This window comes from Limulus polyphemus, unplaced genomic scaffold (assembly GCF_000517525.1).
Source record: "Limulus polyphemus unplaced genomic scaffold, Limulus_polyphemus-2.1.2 Scaffold1288, whole genome shotgun sequence".
Taxonomy (NCBI): Eukaryota; Metazoa; Arthropoda; class Merostomata; order Xiphosura; family Limulidae; genus Limulus; species Limulus polyphemus.
The window spans coordinates 180,828-190,696 of NW_013666898.1; the positions used below are offsets into that span (position 1 = coordinate 180,828).

Consider the following 9,869-nt stretch of genomic DNA (forward strand, 5'->3'; position numbering starts at 1 on the left):
CTGTGTATTAATCTTGTTGGCAAATATTACAAACTGACTACATATCGGCATTTATTCAAAAACTAAATCCAAAGTACAATTTAATTACTAAATTTAAATTAATCAGTTAACTCAATACGCAACAACTGTGACATTAAAAATTACTGTTTTGTATATAACACGAGCTCTAGGCCAGTCTAGAAAATACAATACTTATTTTTGGTTACTTTGTTTTTAGAAAGAATAATGTATACAAGAAACAACCAACAATAATCACCATAAAATGTTGACTGTGAGACACTCTATAGAATTTACAAAAGAAGCTAACACAAGCTCCAGCTCGTTCTAAACAAAATTTAGAATTTTGTCATTTAATGTTTTTTTATGCTTAGAATCAGCTCCTACACCGAGTGATCTTACTTTATTTAATATGCGATCCTGATCCAACACACTCCAACGTTTATCATACACTGTATTTTCTTTATTTAATAATGATTAAAAATGAATTACTAGCCGATCTAGTTATCATTGCGGGCGTAGAGATACACAAAGAAAGTTAACATGACGTAGGAAAAACGAGTTCCAACAAAGTGCAGGAAGAAAACTAAAAAACTTATATAAAAATTGTAAGCAGACTACAATAATGCGTTTCTCATAATTTGAAGAACTTCGAACTCAGACTTTGAGTTGTTCGTTTTGGGGCACAAAGCTACACAATGGGCTAACTACGCTCTATTTACCTCGGGGAAGCGAAGCTCGGATTTTAGAGTAGTGAGTCCGTAACCTTACCCACCGGGAGGCTCCGTTCTTTGAAGAAACCAGAAAGCATTCTTTTGTAGGTTAAACCTATAGGGCGAATTTGTCCAATATAGTGAAGGGAACGTCTCATGCAAAGAAATAAAAACGTTGACAACTTACATACTAGCTTTATATCCTTAGAGCGGTGGGCACAGCGCGGATAGCCCATTGTGTAAGTTTACGCTTGAAAAAAACAACAGTACATCCTGAGAACACTATACACCAGCACGTAAAGATCGGTGAAGCAAGACGAGTGAGACAGAAGAGCATTTGTGTGAGGAAAACCTTGAATGTATAATTATCATGTATTAGAAAATATGCTAATATGACGCCATTTCAATGTACTGTCGTGAATCACAGGGAAGATTGGTACAGAGAAGTAAATACGAAACCTACCTGATATATCTATGTCATCAATCAAAACACAATAATTGTTCTATTAACAAAGTCCTAACATATTAAAATTAAAAAAAAAAACCTGTTTGATGTCTTATTTACAGACAACGCATATAACAATACAAAGTATAGGCAATTAACACTAGAAAGAGTGGAACTAACACTGGATGCTAAAGACAACTAACAACAGAAACTATAAACAAGTAACGCTAGAAACTGTTGATTACTGACACTAAAACCTATAATAAGAAAAACAATAGGAAAGTTTAAACAATAAACACTGGACAACTTTCACAGCAAACTACACAAGACGTACAAAAAATGTATTTAAGAAATAACCGATAATTATCATTATAAGGCATTGACAGTTAACATGAGAAACCTTATAAACTAACATTAGAAACTACTACACAGGGAACTTAGAGATTAAAGACAACTCCTAGTAGAAAGTATAGTTTGCAAATATTAAAAACTATACATAGATAAAACTAGATCTTACACTATAAACTACACGTAACTTACACAATAGTTTTCTGTTTTGAATTTCGCGCAAAGCTACACGAGGGCTATCTGCGCTAGTCGTCCCTAATTTAGTAGTGTAAGACTAGAGGGGAAGGCAGCTAGTCATCACCACCCACCGCCAACTCTTGAGCTACTCTTTTACCGACGAATAGTGGGATTCACCGTCACATTATAACGCCCCACGGTTGAAAGGGCGAGCATGTTTGGTGTGACGGGGATTCGAACCCGCGACCCTCAGATTGCGAGTCGACCGTCCTAACCACCTGGCCATGCCGGTCCCGTTCAACTGTAAAAAGATAGGATCAAAAAAGAAACCCAATACCATGATCTTTTAGAAAGTGAATTTTTCTTTATCAGTGTTATATATATACATGACTGTTTCATTTTAAGTTTAATGTTAGCATTATGATTTAGATAATTTATCTAGCGCAAGTATTAAAGTTCAATTATTTTTAGAAGCCTTAGTTAACTTTGTTCACATAACTGTGCTCGAATCATACGTTGTATAGTTCAATTGTTGTGAATTGACGTTATGTTACTCGAACCTTATGAATTTTTGTCGTTGCTTTTAAAAGAGCATATTGCATCATAATATCTAGTAGCGTGTTGAAAGTTCTAGGCCCCGGTCAGGCTCTAAATACGTGTACAAAATGTATTTAAAGATAAGTTAGACAAAGTTGGTTAGAGACAGCTAAGTGTAGACTGTGTGTTTGTGAGTTTAGCCTCAAAGAAAGAGCGTATAGTGGCGCTTTTTCTTAAAGTGAAATTATCAGAACAGAGAAGAATAATTCGTCTTGTCAGTTGTGTTCTAAAGTAACTGAACCAGCCTGTGTGGACTTTGACGAAAATGGACAATTATTTAAAGCTCTTTATACAACTGTGGTGATTAACTATGTAACGAACACTTGTATATACGTTTGACTTGTTTTAATATATTATTTTCAAACAAATGGACTGTGTGCTGGTGTTTATTGTTGAAATTTATCACCAACAAGTCACAAACATCTACTGTAAAGAATCAGGCCCACACAGATGTAGAAACCCGACAATCAAGGATAGCTAACCACAGACAAATAACACTGGAAATTATGGACAACTAACAAGAGACATTATACACAACGAACATGCAATTAAAACAAAAAACCATAGACACCTCACACTAGACATCATATACAACTAACATTAGAAATTACAGATAACTAGCATTAAATGATTTATACAATAAGCGAATGGAAACTATAGATGACCAATACTAGAACCAATACAGAACTACAACGAGAAACTACAGCTAGCACTTGAATCTATAGACATATAATATTAAAATTAGGATACAAGCTAACGATAGAAACTATAAATAAATAACACTAGAAACTATGGACAATTAACAACAGAAAGTATAGAAAAAACTATCCTGTATAAATAATAACATTAGGAAACAATAGAAGACTTATAAACTACGAACAATAGAAACTATATACAATTAACAACAGAAAGTATAGAAAAACTATCCTGTATAAATACTAACATTAGGAAACAATAGAAAACGTATAAACTACGAACAATAGAAATTATATACAATTAACAACAGAAAGTATAGAAAAACTATCCTGTATAAATACTAACATTAGGAAACAATAGAAGACCTATAGACTACGAACAATAGAAATTATATACAATTAACAACAGAAAGTATAGAAAAACTATCCTGTATAAATAATAACATTAGGAAACAATTTCTAGTGTTGGTCTTGTATACTTTCTGTTGTTAATTGTATATAATTTCTATCCATAGACAATGAGCATTAGAAATTTTAGCTATTTAGTACGAGGATTTTTGGGTGTCTAGCATTAAAAACTACAAACATCTAATTCTAGAAGTTTTGGATAACAAACGCTAGGAACTAAAATCATGTAACACTAAACTCTAAAGCGTTTCAAATTATTAATCATTAACACTATAAACCATATACAATTTTTTATTAATATCTACAGATAACTAGAACAGAAATCATAGACATCTAGTGTTTGAAAATATAAACATCCAGCACAATTATTATAAATAACAGACAAAAAGTGTATTAATGTAACTTTTAAAACTACAAATACGTGATCAAATCCTTATCTACATCTTTAAGCTTTTCAAGACATGTTTTGACCTTGAAATTAACCTTAACCTACTTTAAAATCGTCTGAGATCACCCAATAAAAGCGTTTGTATGGACAGTCATCTTAAACCTTGCCCAAATATATATATATATATATATATGTTCTCTGTTTAATTTAAATACACATCTGATTGTAAAAATATTTAAAAAGTACTTTATTGTTTAGACACCATTATTTCAGAAGCACGTGGAGGAAGAAGCCCTGCATGATGTAAAAGGCAGATGCACGTAAGCAGTAACCTGTAACTACCAGTAAATGATAAAAAATAAAGAGGGTTTATTTGATAAAACAGACAGTGAGGGTGATTTGAACAATTCACTCAATTGTATTTCACTGTGAGTTGGTAAGGTACATATTATAAATATTTCCAAACATTAAATTGAGCTTAGTTTTATATCTAGGAAGAGATCTTCTTGGAGTGACCTTGAGGAAAGAAAAAAAAGATTGTTTTTGTTCTTTTTTATGTCTGCTCGATAATTGCTGTGAGGGGATGACAGTGTAAATTATACTTGGCCTTGAAAACCTGATATTCGAACTGTCTGGGTCAGCAAAGGATTATAATCATAAGATTGTTAATTTAGACGTTTCGCAATATCACATAAAAAATATTAAATATCTCAAAAACTCCAACTTTAACTTCTCAAATCCAATTTTTCATTAAGTGTCGTGTTACTTTAGATTTAATTATTTTACTTAAAATATAAAGTACTTAAACTCCATATATATATATATATATATGAAATCATTAGAAATAATTCTTATTTACGTTAGTTAGTTTGTTTGAAGTTACGCACAAAGCTACACAATGGACTATCTGTGCTCTGCCCACCACGGGTATCGAAACCCGCTTTCTAGCGTTATAAGTACGCAGACATACCACTGTGCCACTGGGGGCCTTATTTACGTTAGAAAACAGCTGTGTTATATAATGAAGAAACGAACAAGAAAATCAGAACGTTTTTTTAGTTACACTTGTTCAGTGAAATAATAAAAAAATGGAATAGCATGATTTATAATGAAATATTTAATACTCCTATCATCTATCCACTTCGCGGCCATAAATAAAGGAATAGCTCACTTCATTTTTACCAGCCTCCGGAAGATTTTTGGGGTTTTGTTGTGTTTTAGGTTTTTTTTTTGCAGAACTGAAATACATTTCTGCATAGTTTGAAAACTTATGAATTTTAACAACAGCAGTAATTATGTTCAAAGGAGCCATGATAGGGTGTTATGGCTAAACTGACTGGGTAAGGTTCTGGTTTTGTAACCAAGGTCCTACCATGGTAAAATGCTATTTGGCTAAATTTTGCTAAAAATTTCAATCCAGTTAGTGTTTATAATGTTATTTACACCGCTAGAAATCGGGTTTCGATGCCCGTGGTGATCAGAGCACAGATAGCCTTTGTGCAGCTTTGTGCTTAATAACAAACAACAACAACATATTACAAATATCTTCCGTAATGAAGAGTGTATAATAATATGTTAACTACAACACATATTTCCCATATACAATGCTAACGAGGCTTTTTGCCCAACACCAGCCCTCTTCAGGCCGGCTAGGAAACGACAATGCATAGTAGTGTGTTTCTTTCGTTGTTTTTTTTTTTTTTTTTTGTTGTTAATTCATTCAAGTCCCAATAAGGAAACCGGCAGACGAGCAGATGGTTGCGCCCTCTGTTAGGCCAGAAGAAGCATCCAATTGTAGGTAACAGTGGAGATACGGATGGGCAGGTGCAAAAAAAGAAAAAGAAAAAAAAGAGTCCATTGGTGGCTTTAGGTCTGTAAACCATTTCATTTCAGCCAAATGTTGGCTGGCCACTAGAGGGCTACGCCCTCCCTTCAGCCAGTAGTGGTTAAGGCGCTATTTATATTAGTGAACTGGATTATGTTGGTGAAGTGTAATATTTCTCAATTGTATTCATGTTACAACATATCATAATCAAAATAGGGATTATTTTATTACAATTTACAGCTTTTATTTTTGTTATTAATTGTAACTCGACGGAGAAAAAAAACAGTTATTTTGTCCAAAATTAGTTTTTGATTTGGACCACGAAATACTGTCACAACACATATGTATGGGGCGTGAAGAAAATATCCAAATTTTAAATTAATTCTTTCTACATACATATATTTAACACTTTTTGTCACACATGGGTATGGGAGAAGGAGTAAAGATCCTTTTCGGTTTATGTTTGTAATAAGATTTGAAAGCTCGTGTTTCTACAATGTTTATGAAATGGGGTTTGAGATTAGCTGTTTCCCATGACATTCACTAACTTGCCAAGAGTAACCGGAAGTGTGGCCGTAAAGATAGATGGGTAGATTCCAGTGAAAATGTGGATAAAATAAAACACAGCACCACCTTTTGCAAGAACAACTGTTGTAATTCTAACACATTCACGATTAGGTTTCGACATGGGAGTTTGTCTTCTTTCTTGGTATAAAATCTTGGCCATGTCGAAGCTGTTGTCTTCTTCGCTGGGTTTAAGGCTTGACCAAATCGAAGCTGTTGTCTTCTTTCTTGATATAAAGTCTTGGTCATGTCGAAGCTGTTGTCTTCTTCGCTGGGTTTAAGGCTTGACCAAATCGAAGCTGTTGTCTTCTTCGCTTGGTTTAAGGCTTGACCAAGTCGAAGCTGTTGTCTTCTTCGCTGGGTTTAAGGCTTGGCCATGTCGAAGCTGTTGTCTTCTTTCTTGGTATAAAGTCTTGGTCATGTCGAAGCTGTTGTCTTCTTCGCTGGGTTTAAGGCTTGACCAAGTCGAAGCTGTTGTCTTCTTCGCTGGTTTTAAGGCTTGATGTAGCTACAGTCTAACTGTCGGAATGAGCCAATAAAAAAAAAAATAAACTCCGCCGTAACCATCGAAACATGTTCATGTAAGGTCTCTTAATAAGCGAGGGCATAATAAACACAGTAATTTGCATTAGCAACAACATAATAACTCCCCAACCTTTCTTCAAAGATACGATGCTAACGGTCTTGACACAACGCTAAGTGGTAGCATTATTGGACTGACTTATGGTTTGCATATCCTCAAACTCGGGAGAACCCACTTCACAAACCTCACAGGTGGAGCCTGTTTACTGTGGCCACATTAAATGCAACAAAGTCACCGTAGATATTTTACACTACTAACAAGTGAACGTTTGCTCCGACAACAGACATGAACGTTTCTTTGACATTTAAGCGTGAAATTCCCAATTACGGGTTGAATGGTCCAAAGGATAGTAGATTACGCATGACCAAGTAATACAACTATTTTACATGTTGAATTTTCGCACTTACGGCAACCAGTAATATATTACGTAGCTCTGATATGTTTCACACACTTCGGCATTTTCAACCTACCTGTTTGATTTGTCTTTTTACTCTTATAGCTCGAGTTCCTTTATAGACTACGTTAATGTCCAATACCACGTGACCCTGGAATGTCCATATACCTCTGTCAGAACTATGTATATTTCACTGGGACATAGATGTTTTACATTGACGTATAAATACGGAAAAATCTACTATAGTACTTGAAGATATGGGCACTTTACAGAACGTTCACTTGAACTTCGACATTTTTCATGTGACAAGTACACCGCATATTTTGAGACAAGATGTTTTATAAGTCACGTGTTTTGGACTTTTAGATCAACTATATTGCGAAAGATATGTACTAGATTTTGAAATAAAATACTTTGCCATACAGCGCAGGACTTTAAAATAAAATATTTTGCCAGATATATGCTTTATCTGAGTACTGGACATAAAGATTAGATGTGTTATAACACAGTTATGTACCTTAAGATTGGATTTCTTATCAGACGTATGAGTGCTGGACATTAATATTAGATGTTTTATGAGACATATGTAGTGGATTTTAGTATTAGATGTTTTATGAAACATATGTGCTGGACATTAATATTAGATGTTTTATGAGACATATGTAGTGGATTTTAGTATTAGATGTTTTATGAAGACATATGTGCTGGACATTAAGACCAGATGTTTTATGAAACATTAATATTAAAGTCTAGCACATGTCGTATAAAACATCTAATATTAAAGTCTAGCACATGATGAGGCAGATTTTAAAATAGTATGTTGTATCAAACTAATTGCTGAACTTTAAGATTGTTTTGGATGCTTATTTTGAAACATGTGTCGAATTTTGAAAGTGAATGGTACATTATTCTGAAATAGGAGACATTAAAACATGATATTTCTGAGTTAAAGTGGAGTATATTTTACTAAATGCTTTAGCAAGTCCACAAGTTGACGTATTTTATCGTTAGTTAAAATTAATAAATCAGAGTCAGTACAAGTTTATTTTTATCCGACTCTTATTGTCGATTGATAGTGAACGGGTATTTTTACCAGATTGATAGAGAATGGGTATTTTTACCAAAGAAGTGTTTGTTGCTCGTGCGTAAAGAAAACGGAAATGACGTAATAGATTTTATCTTAACTTGAATTTTTACAGTTTGGTTCCGTTCTTTGAGATGCTACTAAACACGTTAGATTGAATTTGTTATTCCAAGGACAGATCGTTTTCCGGACCCTTCTTCAAGCACAAGGTAAAGAGATAAAACAAAATTTACCAAATGATTCACAAAACTAGAGCTAGAAGGTTGTAGAAGGTTACTAAGACTGGTTGTGCAGGTGTCGAGCCCGGAACAAACAAGTCAATCCTCTGTGTGTGTGTTGGTATATATATGTATATAGCTGTGTGTGTGTGTATGTGCGTGCCGGAATAAGATGTCTCGCAAGGCGTATCTCTTGTGTAAAATGTTTATCGAAATATCTGATAGTATTTTTAGATTTGGGAACTTTACAAAGTACATGTGCTAAACATCAAAATTGAACATGTCGTAAATACATATATATAGATAGCGATTGTTGTTAAGGCACTTGAAATTCAGCTATACATGTCAATTTCTACTGGGGAAAATAGCTAGAGACGGTCCACAAATTTGCCATAAAAATAGCCAAAGTGTGTACATAAGAAGTATATGCACTGTAGTGTTAAAACACTAGTCGTGCGTGGTTCATACGATCAGTATTTTTTAAAACACAAGGGAGTCTATCATAAGGTCTTCAACAGAAATATTACCAAGTAAATATTTTTCGATGTACATCATTATTTTAAGTTAAATGTTAAGGTGATAGCAACAGAAAAATAATTATTTCTATATTGTGCTGACTGAGATTTAATGTATTTTTAAGTACCTTTCCAAGGAGCACCAACAGTGGAAATATCGACAAATATGTCAACTCTTCCACCTCTTTGTAACGCAACAGAAGTATTGACACAGAAGACAACTCTTTCAAATGTTGCTAAAGCAGTAGAAGTGCTGGTATATAGAACAGCTCTTGTAACTGTTGTTCAAGCGGTAGAAATATAGACATTTAAAATTAAGACAACCTTAGAAACTGTTGCTAAGCTAGCGGAAATACAAATGTATAGAACACATTTTGTAACTGTTACTCTAGCAGTAAAAACACAGACTTCAACAACTGTGTCTACAGAAACGTAAAAATATGTACATATAGGACAACATGTTTACCTGTTTCTAACATAGTAAAGACACAAACACGTAGAAAAACTCTACAAACAGTTGTTAAAGGAGTAGAAGTATAAGACAACTCCAGTAACTGTTGCTAAAGAAGTATAATTATACATATATAGGATAATTCTAGTATCTGTTCGTAAAACAGTAGAATCATATATAAATAGGACGAGTGTAGTAACTGTTGGTAAAGGAGTAGAATTATAGATATATATAGGACAATTCTAGTAACAGTTGATAAAGCAGTAGAAGTATAGGTATAAAGGACAACTGTAGTAACTGTCCGTAAAGGAGTAGGTGTACAGATATACAGGACAATCTTATTAACCGTTTGTAAAGCAGTAGAATTATAGATATATATAGGACAATTCTAGTAACAGTTGATAAAGCAGTAGAAGTATAGGTATAAAGGACAACTGTAGTAACTGTCCGTAAAGGAGTAGGTGTAC

General features: G+C 33.8%; 1 long non-coding RNA gene across 1 annotated transcript in view; it reads right to left on the reverse strand.

Moving 5' to 3' along the window:
- LOC111086646 overlaps positions 1 to 9,869 on the reverse strand; it is a 105,914-nt gene that overhangs the window by 65,190 nt on the left and 30,855 nt on the right. The window lies entirely within an intron of this gene.